General features: G+C 45.1%; 1 protein-coding gene across 7 annotated transcripts in view; it reads left to right on the top strand.

Moving 5' to 3' along the window:
• Positions 1–24,850, top strand: part of LOC107078345 (guanine nucleotide-binding protein G(I)/G(S)/G(O) subunit gamma-12-like) — a 59,253-nt gene that overhangs the window by 28,735 nt on the left and 5,668 nt on the right. The window contains exon 1 of one of the 7 annotated variants that reach the window (XM_069193910.1): positions 22,649–22,852. The exons of the other annotated variants lie outside the window; for them this stretch is intronic. The gene's annotated coding sequence lies outside the window, so the exon portion shown is untranslated. Of the gene's footprint in view, positions 1–22,648; positions 22,853–24,850 lie in introns of those variants that run through there. 7 annotated transcript variants of the gene reach the window in all.

Raw genomic sequence — 24,850 nt, forward strand, 5'->3', positions numbered from 1 at the left:
AATGTGCATATGTGCGAGGATAATGATCTAATGCGCGTTGTCTATTAAAACGGACCGTATAAAGCAGCAGTCCTTTGTTAGATTTGATTTACTGAAATAGTTCTGTTTTTTTTCCCCCCCTGCCAGATGTGCTCCACTGAACAGACGACAGATGTAATGCGTGCTCAGTGGCTCAAGCACCTTGGCCTTAAGTTGTGTGTGCAGCAAAGGAAAGTGAAGGTGCATGCCGGTAACGTCCAAAAGCGAGAGAGTGGCATGCCTTTTGTCCAAACACCCAGGGTTTTAACATCCTGTTTACCTTGGTGCAACCACTGAGAGCGTTTCTTGTTTGCTAGAAGAAGAGCCCCGATTTGTCACCGTTGTTTTCACTCCACGCACTTGCGCCGAAGAGGTAAATGGGTTCATCTTGGTAGCGAACTGTCCTTGGCTCACGAGGAGTCCTGCGGCAGGTAGAGCCAGGCGAGACAGATGGCTGACCCACCTTGCGCGGTCGTGGTGTAATTGGCAGTTTCCTGCTTTGCCAAGCGTGTTCAACACTGTGCAGCTGCGGGTTTCGTTTCGCACCTGAGCCGAGAGAGATGTGGTACCAGGCTGTAGAGGGGGGAGAGAGGGTTTGTGCAGCGTTCCCGCAAATCAAGCTGCCTGACTGCAGGGTCCATTCTGCGTCGGGGTCTCAGTGTGCCTCGGTCGAGTAGCTCCTCACGTCGAGCAACTTTTATTGTTCCCGAACCTGGAAGTGCGGGTCCGAACGAAGGCGTCTGAAACGGTGGCGGAGGCTGCTGGCCCACGACGGGCCCCGAGGCAGCGCCGGCTACCGTGTTTCACTACCGGTTGTCCAAATATGGGCGGCTTTCCGCAGGGAGCTGCATTCCGCCAAGCCCTGCTTTTATTGCGGGCTTCCTGCTTGGCGTGTTTGGAGAGCGAAGGGGTTTCTGCGCCCCTGGGAGGCTTGGCAGCCGCTGCAGGAGGAGGTTCTCCCGCTCCGGCTGCTGGAAGCTGTCGCAGGAACTTGCCCGGCCGGCGCTGTGGCTCTGCCGGGCTGGAGCTCCCTTTGTCTGAATGTTCGGGCTTCAGACGGCTTTTGCAGACGTGCTGATAAAGTTTGCATGCATTTTGAAGACTTTAGAGAAGTAGCTGTAGGACGGGGAGGGGGGGGGATTCCTTGGGTGTGAAACAAGAGGAGGATTGTGAGAAATGCAAATTTTCTCATTTGACCCCGAGCACGTTACTGCCATTTCCTTTTTCTTTTGAACTCGAAAGCACCTGTGTTTAGTTCTGCTGCCCGCGAGAATAGTGTTTTTGCAGAAGCCTCTGCCTCTGGGCCCCGACCGTGGCCTGCTTTGTTTCATTCTCCCCTGCGGGGGCCAGCGCAGAAAGCTCCTTCATTGCCAGGTGGCATTGAAAGCACCGAAACAGCTTTTTTTTTTCTGTGAATCTTGTTACTCAGCTGTAACAAGTGTCGCTTTCTGCTCAGACTCTCTACACACGGGAGGCAAGCAAGAGTTTGAGAACTTGCATGGATGAATACACAAGGGCACTGGGTTAATTCCCCCCCCCCCGATCGTGGCACATGAGCAAATGATGTGCTGTAACTGGGGCCCCGAGAAACTGTCGTATGTCTTGGTGGTCCGCGTCTCATTGTAGCCCCTTGACGCCAGCTTCCATTTGGTGAAGAGGACACACTGGCCTTCATGATTAATGCCGTTTCAGGAAACGACCCCCGCGTGACCTACAGCCTGTATATTCTGAATCTTTCCTGCCCTCTCAGATCACTGACACAGAGGTGTCTGTGCCATGGTAAACACGACTCTGCAGACGTGTTTTGAATGCTGTTATGTAAAACGCTAAATCAAGATGAGGATTCTGATCCGAGCTGTTTTACGTTCTCTTTTTTTAGTAATATGTTTGCCAGCAACATGTGACTTACACTTCCCACACAAATTTTTCTTTTGAAACTCACGTTTTCTTGTTCTGTTGCTGCAGTTGTTGTCCAGGTAACAGTCTTTCATGCATGCTTAGGACTGTAAGAAAAGTTACAAACGGGGACGAAATTGGGCCAATCTGCTTTTGCTTGACAGAAGCCAGGTTATCAGCTTAAGTAGCGTAGCTGGGCACCATGTTTCTGACTGCCATAACCCTTGATCATGTAGTATAATTGGAGCAATGCTAAATTACAGTTTTAAGAGTCCTGAAGTCTGTAGACCACAGATTAGGATGCCTGAATCAGCTTGTGTATTTCTAAATTTAACAGTCTGCCTGTTTAAGAAACAAGACAGAATCATTTCGAAGCTGGAAACAGCTAACACTGCCTTCAAGTCTTCTTGGCATAAATAAAACATTAATATAGATGTTGCCTTTACTGTACATCTTCCAGTTAATGCGATTGAGCTGTGACGAGCACGCCTGAAATTTGCATTCAGCACACCCTAAGAAATGCTTTTTAATGTATTTCATTTTACACTCTCTGTGCAGTTTCACTTCAGGAACTTGAGTGCTTAATCAGCCTGGAGCCCACCCACACACTCCCAAATCACTGCACCTGCTGTATTAATTAGAAGTACTTGTTTTACCCCAAACATAGGAAATGAGCATGGTTTTTGACAGGTTTGTTTTATTAACCTAAATATTGTCTTGTGTAAGTCAGTCTGGCCTATTTTTTTTCTTAACAACTAGGTCAGAAAATCAATACAGATCACATTGCCAGTAGAAGGGCTGTCTCCACACAATAAACAGTGTTACTTTATTCCTGTGTGTTAGTTATCTGGGTTTTCAGTGACTGACTGTGCTAAGGTTGCAGTCCTCGGAAAAACACTTGGCAGTGATTTTAGAAAAGGTATTGGAAGGAATCAGAAGAAAGAGATTTGCTAGGTTGTAAAAATATCTGGATATTTTGAGGATTGTGGAATGCTCTAGAATATTTTTTAAAAAATATTTAATAGTTTGTGGTTTTCAGTACACAGCTCTTTCATTCACTCTACTGAGGTTCCTAAGTTGTGCTTGTGGGCAGGACATTTTTCACATGCTTGGGTTTGATGTGGGCTTGGGTTCTTTCATGTTTTTTTCTGATAAAATTTGATGGGGTTGTCTGATATGTTTGAAATGTCTTTTAACATAACGCTTGGTTTTATTTGTTTTCTACACTAGATGTGAAACTGCTTGCATCTTACATGATGCACAAGAGAGGTGTCGCAGTTCAAGGTGCAAGGGCAGCTGGAATGCGGGTGCTGCTCTACATTGAAGCATTTTTAACGTTTAACTTAGGAGAACAAGCCTTGCACACCACTGAGTTTTTTTTGTTGCGTAAGCAGTCTTGTGATTTGTTTTAATTGTTGAGTGTTTTAAAGTACACTATAGCTTTGGTGCTATAGTGTCTTGCTGTACTGAAGCAGAACTTTTGCAATTTTGCAGCTTCAGTAATGGAACTGAAATGAATTGCTACTGTATATGGAGGCCTAGACATTGAACATACTTGAACACTGAGTTACGCCTTTGCTTGATTATTCAGGAACGGTCTGTTGTAAGTGGAGTTTGATGAATGAAACTGTGAACCTGAATGAGTCTTTTAATATTCTCCCATCACAGTCTTGTGATGTGGCAGCCCGCCTGTCCAGCTGTCTCACGTTGGAGTGGAGTAGTGAATTGACAGCCCACAATGGTGTAGCTATACAAAGCCATTGTACCACTTAACAGCCTGGGCATGGGAATGGGCTGACTGGGGGGCACACAGTCGAGGTGTGTTGTCGAGAGGCTTGGTGTGCTTCACATTTTGAAACGTCTGGCTCTCCTGGTGTCTGTGGTGGTATTAAATACAGGTAATTATTCCGTCCAAAACTCTTAATTAGCCCGTGCTTTCTGTTGAGAGGAGTCCCTCTGGAGCGTCTTCTGTAGGAGCAAACAGGCGACCATCTGGCCCTGGAAAGGGGTCACAGCTCTCAATCTCTTTTCAGCCCTTTCCCTCTCTCCCTTGGATGGCATCCAGGCAGCCACCCCTCTCCTGATATTCTCGCCAAGCTGCCCCGCTTCACAGGGGGAAAGAGCCGTTGGAGAGCTTTCCTCCTGCTCGATAGTGATCTCTCCCAGGTGCGTCCAGCCACGTGTGTCTTTCAGTCGGACACTGGTGGGGGTTCTCACACATTAGGCCTCGTGAGGATTCTCGCAGTGCTTTATTTTTTATATACTTTAACTTAATAAGGTTCATTTAATATAGATCTCGGTTTCTAAATGGTTTCGGCCATTTCGAATAGACTGCTGGCTGGCACGGGTTGTGTGCGAGACTGTGGTTTTCACAGCTTTGTGTTGGAACAGGCAGGCAACGCAAACAACTTTGAATTGCCGGATCGTGGCACCTGCTGAATGGGGAGTCCATTAGTGGGCTGTTGTAAAAGTGTCTTCATGATCACCGCATCTGTGAAAAATCACCAGGTGTTTTACTGAGCTATTTTTGTACAGTAGCCAAACGTGGGATCTAGTGTTCACTGCTCGTCGGTGATGCTGATTGCAGTGGGCACTGCACTGGTAGCAGATGGGTTTGTGGGCGCTGATGTTGAAATAGCGGGGTGTAGTTAATGTGTGTGCTGAGAGGAGCTGCTGCTTTTTAAAAACTCGTATTAAATTCTGATCTAGGAAAATTCGCAAACGAAATGTAGGAAAATTGGTTTGTCCCAGCAGTTTGCAGTGTTCTCTTGATTAAAGTGTTGATTGTGTCCTGATACTGGAATGAAGTTGCACCACTGATCTGTAGGCTTAACAGCAGGTGTATACAGTACCTCCTCTTCAGCAGCTGGCACCTGGGGGCTGGGTTGAGAGTCGAGAAGTTCAGAAACTCGGTGCAGATCTTTGTCTCCTCAGTCGGGAAGATTTGTGCAAAACCGGGAAAGCGGCCCGTTTAGAAGCAGCCGCCTTGAAATGCCTGACAGCTTTCGGATAACCGTCCTGTCTCCCGCGAGAGCGCTGTTCACGCTGTCTGGCCCAAGTCGCCAGAAAGACACAGTCACGTTGTGCTGATGTTATCCAAGATTGGCCCGTTTCAAGTACAAAGAACGTTCATTCACGTGCCTTTATCTGTAACGTGTGGGGTGACGTTCATCTAAATGTTGGCCGAAAACCTTTTGCTGTTGCCAGATCCAAGAGCCCTCAGGATCTCTGGGGGACAGCCTTATTCGGCAGATATTACCTTAAATATGGCCTTGGCATGCTTCTAGATAACAAAGCCAAAATAATAAGAAACGTTATTTTATATAGTGCCTTTAAAGGTGGCTGCTCAAGGCGCAAAACCGCCTAGTGATCAGAACACATGGATGGTGGAACTTGGCGTGATGGGCGGACAGCATGAGGATGAGCCGATGGATACAGCCCTGCGGCTCTCCGTTTGAGACTGCCAGTGCGCCGGGATCTCCCTGTGACGCGGAAAATTGAAGCAGCGCACAGATTAAAAATAATTTTAACTGCTGGCGCTGTCTTATCCCCTTGACTCCTTGAGTAAATTCCCGCGGGACGCAGAGCCCTGCTGAGCGCACACTGCCAGTGTGGAGGAGATCGTCGGGAACGCAGGGTGATTGATGGGGGGGGGTTACATCCTAGGTATTCAAACATTTAACTCATTTCTTCAGGAATGGACAGAAAATGAACAAGTGCTCCTCGAAGCTTGCTCGTACTAAATGAGGGTACTAGTCTGAACAAGAGGGCGCCGTGAAATAATGAGTTTATGAAAATAGTGAAAATGTTGAGGGTTTTTTCCTAAAAATATTTTTGTTAACATGGTTAGCTATTGGCCATATACAGTGTATGGGAGGGGGGAGATCATAGATTCTGAAACCCTATGTACCCGACATTGAGTCTAAAATCTTTTAGGAATATAGTAGGGAGGGCCAATAGCATATCATAATATTTGAAATTACCAATGAAACTTGTTTAAAATTACCTAATGAGCATGCCATCAGCTGGGTGTTTGTTGTCCCATAATGGATGAGTGAGTGTGATGTCATCCTCCGAGACCAGACCGGACTGTTATTTAACCAAATTGTTTTTGAGGCAGTGGCAATACTGGTAACTGGTATTGTAACTGGTTACAATTGTTTGCTTGTTTTTTTTAAAAGCTGAGCTCTAAAAGATTTTGTAAAGAGAAAGTGGGATAAAATAAGTTGCAGCCAGTATATGCTTATGTTTTGCTGAGTCATTTCACTGACTTGACATTTCGTTCCTTGGGAAAAGGACTTTGACACCTTCTGTAACCCAGTACGAGCAAGAGGCCAATAGCATTATGTCGCAGGATGACAACACCACCTTGTGACACTCATGACAATAAGGTACATTATGTTCATCAGCGGTGCTGGCAGAGCATTTGATTTAATGCTTTTCAATCAAAAGTATCATAAAAGGGTCGTTTCCTGTATTGACTTTATGGCCAGCCGCTGAAAGCATTTGATTAATAATGCTTTTTTAATTAAGGTGCCCTAGGTTTTATTTAATGTCTTTTAATATTTGAAGAAGGGAGGTGTTTTATATGTATGTACAGTGTAGTAATACATAACAATGGTAGTGAAAAGCCAGGCAAATCCTCACAGTTTGTTACGAAATACATCATTGCAGTTTGTTAGATAGCTACTCGCAAAGCTCTGGATAAGGTGCATATTACCCTTCCATTTTAATAAGCTGCCATCACTGCTGTCTGCAGAATGAGGGACAGAAATACTGATGCTGTGCCTTTTGTCTTCATTCGTTCTGCTGATGTTTTCCAGCACCGACTCCTTAGAAAGCGAGACAAAGCCATTTGATCCATCAGGCCTTTTCAGTTTTTTAGTAGGATTTGTTATTTTTGTTTGGGATTTGTTATACCCAGCTATTTCTTTCAGCTTTCAACTTTTCTTTTTTTAAACTTAAATCATAATTATCGCCACTGTATCTGTGCAGGTCAGTATGACATTTAATGAATAGAGGAAGCCTACAGTTTAAGAGGAGGAATCCCCACACCTGGGGCAAGAGCTTAAGTGTAGACCTCTTGACATATAATGAATGTCATCTTTCTTGTAAGTGTTTCTCATTAATCGTAGATGATGCCAGAACTGGAGTAGAAATTTCGCAAGCCCTTGCTGGGAGTCACGCTGGTGTAGGGTCGAATTAACATATTATCCAAAGGCTGCTTCGGAGGGTGAAATGGCAAACGCGAACAGGACACCTTGCATTAGGTTACAGTGTGGAGGCGTGGTTAGGACTCTGGACTGGAAAGGACTGGGGTTCAGGTCCTGGTTAGGACTCTGCTTGCACGTCAGGGGTACTTCACTGAAGTTGCTCCTGTAAGAGCCCTTCAGTATATCAGTGCTGTACTCGCAGCCATCTCCCTGCACACAGAAAGAAGAATTAAAACCTTGCACCTGCTGAGAGGCCACTCAGAAGTGCCTTGAGAACATGCTGGTTGAAGAGCAAACCACTCTATGGGAGGAGTGGAGAGTGATCTCGGTTCAGTCCCTAGGTGTTGGGGGCTACCCTGCAGCCTGGCTAAGGGCTGTGAGGAGACCTGCTGTTGGCTTGGAGGAGACTCTGCTTCCGGGGGACACTGAGGTTCAGGTTATTTGTCATGTGCACAAGTGCAATTAAATGCTTGTCATTTGCAACGAAATACTTATCATTTAGGGGCTGAATTGACACTGCTAATGCAAATTGGCTTCCTCTCAGGGACTACAGCTGTGGTGGCTGTCTGCAGCTCAGAGCTGGCACACGTAATCATTTATGTTTCTGCTCTGTTCTCATCCTGTATCCCGGAACACCCGTCTGCTATTTAAGACCCTCAGCTCCCGTCTGGGGCTGTCCACCTGATTCCCAGCCAGCTCTGGCACGCTGGCACGCCAGCCTGGGGATTTTTTTTTTTATGTTGCAACACTGTACATATGGGCTCAAGCCTGACTGTGCAAATACAGATTTTCTTCAGCTTCTGGTCTGCAGACGCGCTGTGTCCCTCCCATGGCAGTGTGACAAAGAGAACATCGGGCTGTGCTGCTTCCCATCCGCAGACAGAATCGTTTTCCTCGTTGCTTATCCGCTGTTTTGTTTCTTGGGCAGGATGTTGGCCTGGTGGTGGAGTGGAAACCTGCCCACTGAGCCCACTAAGCAGCTTTTCTGTGCAGCCATTCCCATCATCTACTGTACTGAGCAACAGCTAATAGTCATGGGAATCTATTGTTATTGCCAAACAAGTGGTGGGATCTCGTCTTGATTTTGTAGTTCATTGTAAAGAGGATGAGAAGTGGAAGACGGTGGTCAAGTCCAGAGTGCTGACAAGGTCTTTTTTATTGTTCTTTTTACAGAACTGTTGAATTTATGAACTACTCCATTGTTAAGGAAGCTTTTAATATTGCCTTCAGAATCAATTTTTTTTTGACAAAACAAGTTTGAATTGAACCCATAACCTGGCCATCTGTGAAGAGCCCCAGTGATCTCTTATGCAGCAAATTATTTGAAGTAGAAATAAACTTAATATTTGTTCTTGATTTATTTATTTTTTCCTGGAGTTCACGCAAGGGCGACTTCGGTGTGCACAGAGGGTAAATTGGTAATCATCGAATCAGTATTTAATTAGTATTATTTCATTAGCTTTATCCATCTGCAAAGGTGCATCTAAACAAAAAACTTAAACCAGTCAAACATGTTGATGTCAGCCTTCTGCTGTGGGGAGTCAGCAAAGAAGGTTCTCAATTGCTGTTTACTTTTTATTGGTGAAATTGCTAGGTCTTACTGCACGTCTTGGTAAGTGAAAACACCCAAAGCCGTGTTCAAAAAGTGGGGTGGAGTTTGGGTCATTGTAGAGTGCAGGATTTTGCATTATTGTACCAGAGATAGCAAGTATCAGCAGACTTTGTTCCTCCTTTAGTGGAATTAGAGCAATTTCCATAATCAGTCCTACTAATGCAAATGATTCCAAGGAACACTAGAGGAATTTTGTCCCAGGCACGAGGCTGAAGAAACAGTTATACAACAGCACCCAGATAAAAGGGAGATGCACGATTAATCCCAGGCCCTGGAAAGGGAATCATTTCTGAAAGACGGTGGCGTGTGACTCTTAGAAATGTCATTTTCATCTTGGCGGGTTACAGAAGCGGAAAGATTTCAGAGCTGTGCAGAGGCTGACGTAATAATGCATTGAGGGAAAGTTCTGTGAAACAACTGCACTCTGTGGGGAAAAATAAACTCCACAGCCTTTGCGTCTGCAGAGCTTTGTGTGCTGCTATTTGCTTTCAGTTGTTAGGAGAGGCCTACATACAGCGGGATTCCTTGTTTAGTCAGCGTTACCAGCAAGCCTTTTGTCTTGTTTTTTCAGAACAGTGTTCAAAGGCGTAAACCAGGATATGAGCTTTTTGAACTTTGGTGCTCAGTCCTGCTTACGTAAATCTTGCTTTGTCTTTATTGGCGATGTTGACGTTGGATCAGGTTGCCACTGTTGTAATCAATTAATGAGCCGTCAGACCCCCTTGTACTTCCCCCGTGGAAAGACCAAGCACGCACATGTACCACCAGCATGCTGTCAGGAAATGTTCACATTTATAGGAAGGCACTTAAAAATTAAGCTGCCTCTTCCGATTTAAGACCTAAAATGTATCCTCAGGTTCATCATGCATGTGATAGCATCTTTAAAATTGCATATTGAAATGCCTGCATGTCATCCACCACAGCGTGAGGCTGAATGAGCGGAAGTGCTCTTTTTTTTTTAAAAACACATCCCGCGGAGTCTTAACTTCTGTTAAACCAGAGGAGTTTTGCAGTGGGCTTGCGTTCTGACCTTTTACTAGATGTACGACATGAAAAGTTTTCAGCATTGTTTTTGTGTGCCACGCTGTGCTAGCGTGTGTTCTTTACTTTATTCTCTGGAAAGTGTCAAATGAGTGTGTTTCTATTAGAGTAGTCAGGTGGATCGGTGAGCTCATGCGTTGCCCTTTTCCTTACCAGGAAATGAGAGCTGCATGTCACATCCAGAAAGAGGGGAGAATTGTGCCCGTAACCTTCCTTCAGTTCCAAAGTCTTTTCTCTGCAATACTGACCCTCCTGAATATTCATGGCCTGCTACAGCTGAGGATTGTTCTCTGCGCCCGGTCCTGTTGCGCCGAGTAATTGTGTGATACGGGAGGAATTTCCTGAAAATGAGATCACCAGCATTACTGGAGGCTAGCAGTCAGCCCCCTCCAATTAGCAGTGATTTCATCAGCCTGGGCAGAGAACAGAGCAGGATGACAGTCAGGTGACTGTGACAAGGCCTTTCCCCTGCATACAGAGGAGCTGGCTTCAGCAATACGCAGTGAAAGGCCTTATATGGAAAGATCAGGAGCACTGTGGTGATTTCATTTAGCTTCCCCTTACCACACACATTAAAGATTTTTAGGACTAGATCATTCTGGCATGCTTTCCTGCTTTCGTGAAGGTGGTCGTCTAGAATTGCTTTTTATTTCTTGCAAATGCAGGATGGGTTTTGGGTTGCTGGGGTAAATCCCAAAACATGCTGTAGCCTAAAGGGCATGAGGAGCAAAAGTAAAATCTGAACAAAATCCCTATAAAATAGGACCTTGAAGTGAGGTGCTGTTGTGGTTGGAGGACCACATGCGGACCGTCCTGCATTTCAGTGATTAGTTTGTCATGTGCACGAGTGCAATGAAATGCTAATTTGCATGTACAGGTATGCTCCAATACACAAAGACATTAAGGAAATGCCAACTTAAATGCAAAATAGCAGCATCAGGCACAACAGTTAAAGAACGCTCAACTTTAAGGATTCGCAGGAAGAAGCTGTAGGGCAGGTAACCCTGTAGCTGCTACTAGAGGCAGAGCTGTTTTAAGGACTCAGTAATGGCTTACATTTCTTTTTAGGTTTTTTTTTCTAGTTACTGAAGCAGTGGGGAGGATCCTGATGGGCAGCCCCAAACACCTCCCACCCCCCCCCCCCCCGCAATTTAATTTGTTGTGCCTGCCTTTCGAGAGCCAGTTCTCATCGCGGAAGGCCTCTCCCGCCGCTACGACTGCTGTCCCACACGGCTCAGTCTGGCGGTGTGGCGGGACGCTGCGGGACTGCCACGCTGCTCATTTCCCCTGAATTGCCCCCCCCACCCCACCCCACCCCCCACTGTGCACTGTGGCCATTCCCAGCTGGATTGTGCGTTGGGAGAGGGGTGGGATTCTCGCGTGACAGGCCTCGCCTCCACCAGGCCTCAGCTGAGGGCAGTCGAAAGGTTGGCTTTAAAGGACAGGGAGTCCTGCTGACCCTCTGCAGGGTGCCGAACACGTGCCCGGCCGCCCGCGTGGCAGTCCGGCCCCGGCCGCCGGTGGGCCGTTGCTGAGCACAGGGCTCTCCGGCAGCAGGAGGGCCCGACAGCTTCGCTCCACTGTGGGGTACTGAGCTGCCTTGGCTTCAGTGTCTAGGTGAATTGTTGTTGTTTTGCTGTTGTGCTACAACTATATCCGTGACTGTGTATCGAATGATTGATTCCCTGTATGCCGTGGCCGCTTCTGGTTTATGCAATAACTTGGCAATTCTCCCCCACACACACACTTACCGAAAAACCATCTTCTGGAGCGGCCCTGGGGTAACATTGCATCCATGGAATAGCTTATGTTATAATAATAATGCCTTACGCTTATGTAGCGCTTCTCTGGGCACTCCACTCAAAGCACTTCCCAGGTGATGGGGATCCGCCCCACCTGGATGACCTGCTGTGACCTGCTGGGCTGCGGTTTTCACGGTGGCTGCAAGGGAGCACGTGGGAATATATCGAATAGATTTTGCGATGCTGTTGCGGTGCTGCTTTTACGAATTTGCATGTGCGCAGATTTATACAGTAGATTTCATGCAGCTTGGAGAGATACCGTTTAAGCCGATGTAGACAGAACGAAAGGCTAATGGCATATTTGGTCTAGAGAGCGAGCTAACTACAGGCTGCTGCACAGTAATATACGTCTGCTGCAGCATCAAGTAACAGAAAACTGGACGCCTCCCTTGTCAGAGCATCTTGACCTCACACCCGGAAGGCATTGCGCTCTGAAAACCTGTTTGCAGAGGCTTTGCACAGGATTGACTTGCTGGCAGACAGGGCAGTAATGTGGGTGAACTGTGTGATGACAGAGAAGAGACCCTTCAGTACGGCCCATCCAGCCCTGGGGCAAGGCGGGAGGACACGGGTCCTTAATTATCCCAGAGCTCCACTCGGAAGACAAGTGGCCTGTCCTCTGGGCAGGTCACTCAAGTAGGCTTCCGCACACAGGTGGAAGTTTAACAAAATATATAAAAGTTTGTAAATCTCGCATTTGTTCTTCTTTGGTAGAATTCTTCTCTGTTAAGATATGTCTAAACGTTTTACGGAACAAGTTAATTCCATGCAGGATAGAATGTATAATGTATATTTTACCTCAGATTCTTGCTCATTAGGTTTTTTGTTTACAATATTTAATTTGAATATTTCCAGTGCAATAAAGAGGACAGTGCAAATTCTTTGTATTTTCTCCTGCTGTTAATCTACATAATGTTTATAGTAGATGTGTCATTATGATCTATAGCATTTATTTTTTTTAGTGTTCTCAGGAAATATTGCTCAAGCAATGCGTGATGCATGGGGATGGGCTATGTCATATGAGGTTAGTGCTTGAAATCTCATTGAGGAGTACAGTCTGCTAAAATCTTGGCTTGTGGTCAGTGGAAGTGCTTTTCTTTCTAAGAATCTCAGTGACTTTCATGTGCTTTGTTATTTTTCCCTCAACAGCAGATTCATGATTCGTGTGAGAAATTGTTCGTCGCCAAATGTTCTATCAAAACATATCTGCGGACTTTCTTGCACTTTAAGCGGAGGGTACTGCGGCATGCAGCTTTTTCCTGTTTTCTTCGTCTGTAGGGGAGGCTGCTTCAGAGGTGATGTGAACATGTCATTCTAGACGGTGCTGGGTGACAGCTTTACAATTGTTAAAACTTCATGGGAACTAGATATCCCCCCCCAGTGAGAGTACTTGTTCACATTCCGGTCTCGATAGTAAAGATGGTTTCTCATGCCTCTACTCTCAGTGCAATGCTTGTGGTTTCCTTTCCTTGCTGCCTTTGTCTCTGGTAGTTTGGCTGTTCTGTTTATGACCCTCCTTGGATTCCTCCTGCTGGGCTTGGGAGGATTATCTGTGTTTGCCTTGCACTGCTCTTAAACATGCGAGGCACAGCTCCTCCTTTAAGAATCTTTAAAACGTGCGTATGAGGAATCGTGCGAAGGAATTTGCAGTGACCCGGCTGGCCTTTTCAGTATTTTGTTTGTCAGAAGCGCTTGCGTGTTGCACAGCTACACTCCCTGCGCTTGAACAGAAATGCCGCCGATATAATTTAAGCGTTTCATTGCGATTGTGATTGCAATCATCAGATGAACAAACAGATTGTGACAAATAAACTGAACTGAATATGAATTAATTAGTCAGTTGTACAAATCACATCGAATGGCATTTCAACTATTTTTGGATGTGGAGCTTTTTAGGTGTTCAGCTGAAACTAGGCAGTACAAGGAGGAATTCTGTGCTTGCATTTTTCTAGTTTTATTGCGTCAAGTACAGTACAATGCACGGTGGTTTACTGCATGGGAGCTACAGGTTTCTGTGTTGGTACCCTTCTGCCTGCCTGGATGAGTCTCAGCAGAACCTCCAGAGGGCTTTACCGTTTCTAAATTGGGTGGATCAATTCATTTGGGATTGCGCAAGAAAAAAATGCAAGCGAATGGACTGTAATTCGATGAACTGCGGTTGTACTGAAACACTTTGGAGCCTAGGACAGTGCTCACTGCTAATATAAAGTGATGTTAGACTGCAAGAGGGTCAAATTTGTGTTATTTGTGAATTTGTGTGTAGTTAGCCTTTGTGCTGTTTTGGCAAGTGAATGAGTTTTTTTAACTGTTCACAAAGACATTGTGCAGGCAGTTAATGAAAGCATGACAAATTGTGCCTCTGAGATCCTTTTTTTGTTTTGCAGACAAAAGCTTTGAAGGAGCTTTGAAGGAGAAGTCAGCTAATTGTGCATTTCATGTTCCTACCTGTTGAGAACCACACTCAGAAATCAAGTGCATCTCCGACTGGCTGCCTTACCAAAAACAATATTTTGTGTAAACAAGAGTAATGAATTATTGCACCTGTATTTAGCTCAGGTATTGTGGTATCTGTTAGTGGGTGAAAGTGGGAAATGACCGAGAAATGTGTCCTTGATGGGACTCTGATAAGGGGAGAGGTTCTGCTTACACGTGGCATATCCAAGGTAACAGTGTGACAAGGTTTTCATTGTGCATTTGTTGGCGTGCAACAAGTGAAGACGGCTGTCGTGCAGAAATGGGGTGAGGTCTGTTCTTTTTTGGAGCATACAGAAAACAGCATTTCAAGTTGTGTTCGAGCTGCAGATCAATTTTTTGATCAACTATTATAGTTTCACGTTCAAAGAGTTTCAGAGCTTCTATACATCACCCAGTGAAGGTTCTTAGCTGATGCACGAATAATATGCCATTGTAAATTTAAGGTTCTGTTTTTGTAAAAGTGTGCAGAGCTATAATGAATTCTACAAAATCACAAAATTCAGAAAGCATTATAATGCTTTGTGTCCACCAGTATATAAAACGGAGCAGAGGAGATCTCTCTTCCAAATTCTTTTTGCTGTTGTGTTCTTCTGCATGTCTTTGGCCAACTTGCACTGGGGGTTTTTAATGGAGAGTTTTTGGAATCATTTGGAGAGGGTTTTGTGCAAAAGTTTATGGTTTTTCACATGCTTAATGAATGCCTCGTTGTATTGCTGAAAGAAAATGACGGCACACCTTTGCATTGAATGATCTTGGACATGAGTTTTCTTATTAAGCATGTCTCGGTACTTTTGCTCAAATATTCCCCATGCAAGCACGACCCTCACTGGGCCAGGTGGACTGAAGACAGACAGATTTCAGATGCACAATTCGGGCATGAGTCAGCACTGTGCATTTTAACTGTAAAGTAGATGTTAACAAAAGGGAATGCTGCAGCATGGATAAAGACATTCTCAATCAGAGAAGTCTGCACCGGTCCTGAAAACAGACAAATTGCCATTTATAATTATAAGTCTTGTGGGTTTGCAGGATTCCTCTGAAATGAGTTCAGTCTAGTCGGCAGTCTAGACAGGGAAGCACTGCTCTATTGGACCACTGGATTCTTGGTTGTTATATAGAGCCAGTCAGAATTGGAAGGGCTCCTCTAATGCTGTGGGAGTTGGATATTTAGCTTTTGGCACCTTCTTGATCCCTCTGGGGAGCTGAGCAAATTACCTCAGCTGTCTCCACTGTGATAGACCAGAGTCTGTGGGTATAACGTGCTCACAGTGTTATAGAGTAGCATTACACAGTCTTTGCTGCTGAAAACAAAAGCAGTCATCAGGGAGGTCATGGTTCAGGTTACGCTGTTACACAACAGGAAATTGAAACTGTAGTCCCAGTCTTTACACACAGAGCAGTGTCCCAGCACAGAGTAGCTACGTAACATTCCAGTAACTTGTTCAAACAGTGACTTGTAGTTAACCTCCAGAAGAACGGAAGTGAAGAACTTCCTAAATGTTCATGCATATAGTCTGGATGTTTGTGAAAGGCATGAAAAAACAGCACTAGGAGCTCCTAGGAGCGAAATGCGATTAATCTTTTTCTTCTGGCAGGTGTCTTTCAAGAGCTGAAAGTTCAATTAGCTTCTAAATGAAACCGATTGTGCTTAATTTTAAAAACAAGTGGTGGTTCATGTTTGTGCAGGAACTCCCTGTGCTGTTGATAGAATTAAATAACTTGGTAACAATCAAAAGGAGCAGACAAAAGCAACTGTCAGATTACATTATAATGTGATTTGAAACTTTTCTGTTTCTGCTGTTGCTGTGAAATTAAATACCTATTGCTTCAAATGTCTACTGGCAGACAGTGTACAAATACGTGCATCTCCAAAACTGCTGGCTCAGGTGGCAACTTAAAGCAACAGTGGCACAAACAGGGCATTGTGAAGCATAAAAGGAGGCTATTGTAAAGTGTTAAGATACAGCTCCAGGTGAAAGATGCAGGGTTCATTTGTTCATCCAAACTTGACGATTAGTCAGCTCGCGCTCATGGTGGCGATTGTTAAACCTGAGCCAGTGAAAATGGCAGTACTGTTCAAGAGAGGCTGCAGGCCAAACCAGGAACATACCACACACAGTGAGAGAAAGATCCCACAGATAACCCCCTAGGAAACGTTTGTGTTGAAAACGATGTGCACTTCCTGACCCATCAGAGGACAGGGGTTAATCGAGGCATGTGGGCTTCGTGGATATTGAAACGCCACTGAAAAACGAGAAGGGCTGGCGCTCTTTGATAGTGCCCATTGATCTCGCGCCAGTTTAAACTCATCTTTTGAAAGGCGGGCTTTCTGCAAAAAAAAAACAACAATGAGGAGGTGGAGAGGTGCCGACGGCAGTGAGAGAGACTTCAGAACAGAATCCAGTGCGTTTCGGTGTGTGAAAGTAGAGGTCTCCTGCATGGTGGGGGCAGTGTGACCTCATGTGTTATACAAGTAACTCAGTAACTGGCTTAGACAGGAGTGCTGAACCCTGAGCCAAGGGTCTCCTAACAGGGCACGTAATTTTAATTGAACACAAATATGTGTTCACTATATATGTGTTTATTTTAGATTTTTAAAACAGGGTGAAGACAAAGGTGAATACAAAAGCAGGGTGGGCTGTTGTCCGTTTTAAGCTGCAGTCTCCCTCTAGGCCCTATGTCGTCGCCCATTCAGCGCGGACACGCAGGAGGTTTAGACGAGTGTGTGGCGCCCCCGGGTGCACCTTGGTCTGCTGTCCTGCGTGTGCAGCAGGTATGGAAAAGCGAGCGTGCTGATGCCTGGAAAAAAACTGGAAGCAGGGGGGAAATATAGACGGAGAAAGAACTGTTATCTCTGTAAAATCGGCTTTGAAATACAGATAAGATGGACGACAGGGGCACCAGATCTTAATTCGCCTTTTACTTTAAGGGGGGAGTGAATGAAAAATGCTCCTGTCCAGCATCCCGATTTCATTGTGCCGGTAAAATAAACTCGAGTTCTGTCTCCGAGATCTCGGGTGGCAAAACCTGGCATGGAATTTCTCCGCGGGCTTCGCCGTATGTACATCGACGCGCTCGGACAGCCGGTTCCCGGAGGAGAGTGGCAGACTCGGAGCACCAGCTCCGTTGCCGGAAGCAGTGCCCACAACGAGAGCAGGAAAGCAGAGCAGGCTCTGCGTTCAATTAGAGCAGCATTCCCTGGCCTGCTCAGAGTCAAATCAGTCCACCTGGAGCATGTTTGTGTACTTTTGCAAGTGTGTACAAATGGAAGCAGCCGGTTAGGCCCTCATCTGGCCTGCCTGACTCTGTGCCAATGTGGATACTAGATGGCTAATGGGCTGTTTCACTTCCTGTCCTTTATTTGTCAGAAAGTTCCAGCTTCAGGTTTTATAAAGCCCTGTAAATGCCGAAGCAGTTTCTGATCAGGCCTCCGTTCTGACTGTGTTATTTGTTCTTCACCTCCTTGCCCACGGTGCAGATGGTGAGTTACACAGAGGGCCGGTGCACTTGAAAGTGGCTTTAATCTTCAGAAGCTCCTTACCTTCCTCCTGCAGGACGTACGAGGAGACATGAAATGAAAAACGGAGGAAGTGAGTGATCCGAGTCTGGAGTTTTTTTTTTTCTTTCTTTCTCTGGGAGCTGTGCGCCGGCGTTTTGTTATGCTTGGGCAGGAGTCATGAGCCTGTTGTCGGCCAGCCCCTACAAGATCAAAAAAAAAGCGTAATACCCACAGAACTGCTCACACACATGGGTTCTGCCCCACAGTAGGTCTGGATGAAAAACTTTTTTCTGCTCTTTTTCCCCCTCTTTTCCACCCACCTCGGAGCCTTTGATAACACAGACAGGAGACATGCCTACAGCTTGACTAATCTGCTTGCCGAGTTTTTTTGCTTGCAGTAGATTCACTGACTTAGCCTTGGCAGCTTCGAGAACTGTCAAAGAAAACAAAACGGCATTGCAAAGATTCTCGTTCACCTTCTTCAGACACCAGCCTGTCGATTCTTTAGAAAATTTAAAAGAAGGGATTTTTATGTGCGCTTTAAACTTTGCATCAAAGTGCATCCTTTGGATGCCAACTCCACATTCTCACCTCTGTGGGATCTGTGAGGTGGTCCTGCATCTGTACAGAGAGTTCTGAAGCTTAATTGTTATTAACAGAGCTGTGATTTAATAATTAGAACCAAAGTTATTGCGTGGCTACCGTATTCGATCAGGTTCCAATGACAAGCCCGTGCTTGACTAGCATTGTGCTGTGGAAACCCCTCGTACAGCTTTTAAAACAATTCCGGACTCCTTTTTAAATTCTTAAAACATATGCATGAAGAAACAATTTCCTGGAGCGCTTAAAAGATGTTGCTCATTTGCACTCCATTACCGCACAGGGGGTGCAATTAATCGCACAATCTCACAGGGATGAGATTCCAGCATTTTTAAAAGACATGATATGAAAAGTTTCCAGGAATAACAGGATTTGAAAACCTGGCTTTCTGGGTTGGTTGCTGCCATGGTTATCCCTCACAATCGAATTTTCTTCCATTTTTTGGAGTTACCATATTTACTATAGTTACTGCATTACTGCGAGATCAGGTCAGTTTTAGATTAGTGCTAATGAGGTGGTCGGTGAGACTGACCATTAAACTTTGTATAATTGCAGGGGTGATGTGTAAATGTTTGCCATTTGCATTTAATGGTTTCTGCTGTCAGTGCACAGGTCTGTCACAGCGGGGTCACGAATTCTTTTCACTGCTCAAGGTGTATTGTAGAACCAGATGCCAGTGGCATTGTTTCTTCACACTAGTGGTCAAGACTTCCTGTTGCTAAGGGATGTTGGAAGAGATAGTGAGGTTAATAGTCAGATAAGGGATCTCCTGAGTGTCCTTACTGAGAGGTCACCCACGTCTGGGCATGAGAAAATCTGGGAGATCTCATGGTTGCTCTTTCACAGTTGAGTTTCTCACAGTTGGAGCTTGCATACGGCATATTTTGCGCATTGAAATGCGCTGTGCTCAGCATGTGCAACTCTGCAGTTGAAGGTTTATGCCTTAAGGGCAATTAGTTAACCAGACTTTAAAAAAAAACGTTTCAAATAGTTTTATTACTGTTTTGACTTCTGTTTCATTTTGTCAAAACAGCGTTATGCATACAGCTTTTCCCTCCTTTAAAGAGGGATAATAATATGCTTAAACATACTTTATTATTGTAAATAAGGTGAAATTGAATCTTGTAAAACCTTCTTAATAGCACTGAATGGCAGAATATGCTGCATGGCAAATTAAAGGTTTGTAGATGCTTTTTTAGGTTTATTTCCTGCTTTAAAAAGCTCTGCGCAAGGTGGTCTCCTTGCTTCTAGCAGCATTGTGTTTTCTCTGATGTGCAAAATGTTAACACAGTACTTCATCATCTCTGAGCTGCCTAGGTGGTCTAGCTGTGGTTTTCCTGCCTGGGAACACAGACTTATTTAAGGAGCGACATTGCCGAGACTGGGACCACCAGATCAAAAGACGTAGGAAGTTGGCAAATCAATTCAGAAGGTTCCAAAACCAATGTCATAACCACAAAATACTCACCAGACATCCCTGCCTGGAACAGAGTGGGAGACATGCGGCCCTGAGCACACCTTACAGCACCGTGGAGGAAACGAATCTCGGCATATCCTTCTCCCTGTGCTGTAACCACTGTCATTATGAGCGTGCCGGCATTATGGGATATTCCGGCACATGTGGAATTGTTCACCCGGTCTACTCAAGGAGCCCTTTCCAGTATTGATCCATGGCGTCGGCACCAGTAAACCGTAGGATTTTGCTGTGCCCCTCATGGTATCGGGGGGGGGACAAGGCCCGGACAAGTTGCAGCAGCAAAGGGGCTCGTTTTGAGCTTCAAAGGCTTGGAGTGAAGATCTGAAAAAGATTGAAATTTATACTTTGTTCATTTCTTTATCATCAAGATTTTTTTTTTTGGCGGTGCATATTTGCTTAGTTTTTTAGGAAGGCAGTTTGCTTTATTTTACTCTTAATTAAGTATTTTTTACTGCTTCTGTCCCCGGGAAAGTTTAAAACTGCACCTTTGGTAATTATAGTAAAATTATCTTTCATTGATGTTGCTGTGGAACAAAAGGATAATGATTTTCTTACCAGCTTCCTTGTCTAACATAAACAGTTACCAATTCAAGCTAGGCTTTTTTGCACCATTGAAATAAGCCTGTCCTCAAGACTGATGTTATTTTTTTGTCGTTTTTGCCATGCTTGGGAGGAAACATACTTCTGTTTGTAAATTTTGTAGAGGGAACCTCTAAGCATGAAAATCAAGTCCTGCCCACAGGGGTGATAATTCAGGACGGGGGAGTGGGTGCCATAGTGAAGATGCACGCCTCTTGAGGCCAAAGAGACCGGAACGGGCCCTATACTGTTCTGTCCTGCACACTGGAGAAACGTGCCCAGGAGTTTCAGCTGTTCACAGGCAAACAGTAGTCCTATGTTAGGTTTTAGTAGTTTTTCTGACCATAAAAACTGTTTCAAGGAGGAGGAGGGATGAGCTGAGGGAAATGGCATGAGATATTATGGCCTTTGGTTAGTGTTCTAGCTCAGACTCGGTGACCTACAGTCTGCTGCAGAGAAGCAGACCACAAAACGTGCAGCTCGAGCAGGCTTTTTTGGGGGTTCTGAAAACTCTTAAGTAAGCAACATCTGTACCGATGTGGAGCGTTCACCACTGTTTTGAGGGGTCTAGCCTTGCATGCTGGAGCTGGGGCGAAGTGGTGGCTCTGTGGCTCAGGATCTGTGGCTGGAAGGTTGCCGGTTCGTATCCCGCGGCCGGCAGAGGAATCCTACTACGTTGGGCCCCTGAGCAAGGCCCCTTAACCCCAGATGCTCCAGGGGTGCCGTATAAATGGCTGACCCTGCGCTCTGACCCCCAGCTTCTCTCCCTGTCTGTGTGTCTCATGGAAAGCAGGATGGAGTATGCGAAAAGACAAATTCCTAACACAAGAAATTGTATATGGCCAATAAAGTGATCTGATCTTTTTCCTGTCGCTGTCTCTCGTGCGTCCTCACCTTTGCCAAACCTCAGCTCGTTCTTCCTGTCCAGTTGCCATTTTCACGGCACATCTTTAATCATTTAGCTTCAGCTAGGTCAAGGAAGTGGTAATATATTTGTTCCTGTTCAAACGGGAGGGAGCTGATTAAAGCAAATGGGAGCTTTATGATTTCCAGCGTGCACAGTATCCTGTGAATACTTCCGTTGTGCAATGCTTTCAAACCATGAGCGCTGGTCTCTGTATCCCAGCCCTTCGCCCTTTGGCACAGTTTTTCAGCACCAGGCCTGCCGTTGGAGCTGTAAAATCTGACATCCTTGCACCGAGTCTGACGTGTGGCTGCATTTTAGAGCTCGTCACCTGAGCTCGTGGACCACAGCAGTTGTCTTTTATTCCTCTTGCCCCATCCAGCACTGTGAGCTGCAGCTGGTGTAGGTTTGCCAGGTTTAATTCTGTCTGTCCTGCACTTTTCCAGGAAATGTTCCAGTAACATCTTTGTCTGATTCAGGTTTTTTGAAATAAATTAAAAGCACACGTGTGTATGGCAATATACAAAGTGTTAAAACCTTTTTAGTTTTTTTTAAATGCTGTGTCAAGTGCTGTGTCAGTGTTCAGTGCGCAGTAGCTTGGCTAGCTCTTTCTGGACGATCCTGGAACTTGAGAAGAAATAATTGGCAGATCCCTTCTGAGAAAGAAAGGGAGGACTTGCATTTCCCAGAAAATGCTGCACAAAGCTGTTCGTTGTAACCAAGTTTATCTGCCGTCTGTGGTGAAGCAGACAGTCAGGTCAGCGTTGCGTTCAGCTTGGCTCATCACTTCGGTCAAGCCCAGCTGCAAGTGTGCTTTTCCCCACGTGGGAGCAGAACAGTTCTTCCTCTGGCTTGGCAGCGAGCGCGGCAACAGGTGGGCAGCGAGCCAGCACTGTCCAGTAAAGAGCGTTAAGATGCTGGTGAGAGAGGCCTGCAATAAACCATCTGACAGCAGAGCTCTTGGAAGGGCATCGGTCTAATAACACTTCGTTTGCACCGCCGCACAAGTTAAATGGGCCAAACGGCTTCTTGCTCGTAACTCTTCTCGAGAGCAGGGCACCATCCTGCCAGCTGCTCCAATGCTGTAATTGGCTGGAGGTATTATGGTAACCGAAACTGAGCACCGCAAGCTAAACGAAGCCTTGATAGTGCGATATAAATGGTGAAGGTAACTTCCCTGGATTTGAAATCCACCTTTTTTTTTTGGGCCATAAACCCAAGCATTCAGTTTGCTTTTTTTTTATTGCTTCCCCACATTATCTTGATGAGGGCTGAGAGTTTTCTATGTAAACTCCCAAATCCCTTTCATCCGAAGCTTCCTGAAGCTCACACTCGCCCATGTGTTTACTAAAAATGTGCTGTAGGTTCCTACTTCCTCTTCACTTATCAATGTTAAATGTTTTGTCAGTTGTCTGCCCACAGACAGCCATGGGTCTTTTTTTTTTAATAATTCTCTTTCTGGTGTTGTTTAATATCCCTCTCTGTTTTTAGATCTGCAAATTTATTTTGCTTCCTTATTAGAACAGGATCTAAATTGCTAATGTAGGACGGGAAGAGCAACAAAACTAAACCATGGATTGAGCTGGGAGCTGCATGAGCACTGCACAGTCAAGGTTAATTCCGGGCTGGAAAGTAGGAGAAACACGGCGTTTCAGGTGCGAGGGAGAGAGGAAGGTGGCAGGAATATAAAAGCACAGGAGAGCCAAAGGACAGAGCAGGTGAGGATGGATACACAGGTGAGAAACTCTCCAAACCAAAGGACTAAAGCTGGCTGGAGTTTGTGCTCCATTTAACCCATTCTTGATCTCTGTGCAGGTGTTACCTTGGATTTCTTTGGTTTGCACGTTAACCAAACTGGTAACACAAATGCCATTTTCATTTGTTCAAAGAACTCCAGTACTTCTAAAAGATCTTTCCTAAAACCGTGTTGCTCAACCGTGAGGTAAACTAGAACACTTACAAAATGTCATTTAGTTGTTCTAGTTTAGCCCTTCAGTACCCCCTCAATTTATGTGTGGGCAGTTAAAATCTCCCTTTAACATCACGTTTACTACGTGCCTTGCAGATCTCACTGATAGGCAGGGTTCCTTTTGGCTTATCGTGTGTGCACATTGCTGTGGTAGTTCACAAAGAGGATAGCAAAACCTTACATCGCTGTGCGCTTCCTGCTCTTTCCAGGATATTCAGTCTGGTCGGAGATAAAGGTTAGGAGAACAACTGCTGCTTTTAAAGAAGAGGGGTGGTGATTAATGCCCCTTATCCCTGCTGCCCTTTTGTATGTTCAGTATACAGAAAGCCTGTGCAGAAGGAAAGTGAGAGGAAATGTATTTTTTGATCCTTAAAAAGATAAAAAGAAGTGAGCTATTGTCTCATCCCGTTCCAGTTGTGAACTGTAAAGTGAACAGTTGGGGGAGGAAAAGATGGCAGACAGCAGATAAACCTGACATTTCCCAGCACCACTTAATGCTGAAATATCAAATCAATTGTTGTTGTTCTTCCTCCCTTTTGATTTGAATAAGAATTTCCGCAAAGGTTTGGGAGGGAGGGAGTGCCGAAAATGTCTCATCACTGAGCACCTCTGTCCCCTCTGGTTGGATGTTCAGGTCCAGAAATCAGTCCAGACATTTCTCCCGGGGCCGAGCATTTATGGAAGCATTAGTTCTAAAGGGATGATGTAAAACAAATGACCTTTTTAAATCAATTTCATTCGGAACGATGCTGGAGTGTGGTGCACAATTTAGATGCCATGAAACTGACTTAAGAGGAGTGCAAGGAAAAAGTAGTGCCTGTTTATGCCTTACAAGGTCTCACAGAGCTCAAACCCCCACCTGCTTCAGCCGGTCATTGGTCTGTCCTGACTGGCTGCTCTGTGAGACTGCGGGTCTCATGCGACACGTCTGCTCTTTAAGTGAGCAAACAGCAAAGTGCTGCCTGCGTTTCCTTTATCTACAAGGATGTTCAAGGAGCAAATCCATTTTGTTAAAATGCTCCAGATGGTGTTTTATATACCTGGCAGTTTACAGTTCACTTGAGAATGTTTACCGACTGCAGAGCTGCAATAAGTGGTCTTGTTCAGGAAGCAGGTGCGCCGCTGGTGTCTCTTCCCCAGTTGCAAAACACTTGTGTACAGGTGTTCCTGTTTTTATATGGTTACAATTAATCAGTTAGGATGATTTGCTGCACTTGCTTGTAATGATGACAGCAGATAAGCTGCAGTTGTTCAGGCAGTACCTGTAAAAGAGTTAAAGACCCTTATTAGCTTCTCCATTTTTGCATATCCTCCTTGTTCAAAGGAAAGGAACTTCTTTGGCAAAATACGTCTTACTAATAAGTCTGCTTTTGAGTGATTCATCCCTTCAAACAGTAGTAAAGCTTTAAAATACAATCAAGGTACTTTTTTCCTATTTGTCCTGCAGAGCAATCTATGAAGCTTCAAACGGTTAAAGGCAAAGCTCTTGTAACAGGATCTGCGAAAAGCAACTGTTGTTTTTATTAAAGGTGGTCTAATAGTTTCCACAGTATTTTGTTATTCTATTGAGCTTGTGCGTAGAATTTCACCTGCAGTACTGTGGAACTCTGTGTTAATGAATACTGCTTATTTTTGAGTAATAAAGACAAGGGTGGGGACTGCAGCCTGAACGAGATCTTCAGTGCCAAGTTGGTTGGTTTCTGTAGAACTGCACTTCTTGGAATTCTCTGCAGCCACCGAGAGGCTGACTTTCTCTGACTGTGCA

Source organism: Lepisosteus oculatus, chromosome 9, assembly GCF_040954835.1.
Source record: "Lepisosteus oculatus isolate fLepOcu1 chromosome 9, fLepOcu1.hap2, whole genome shotgun sequence".
In the NCBI taxonomy this organism is placed as follows: Eukaryota; Metazoa; Chordata; class Actinopteri; order Semionotiformes; family Lepisosteidae; genus Lepisosteus; species Lepisosteus oculatus.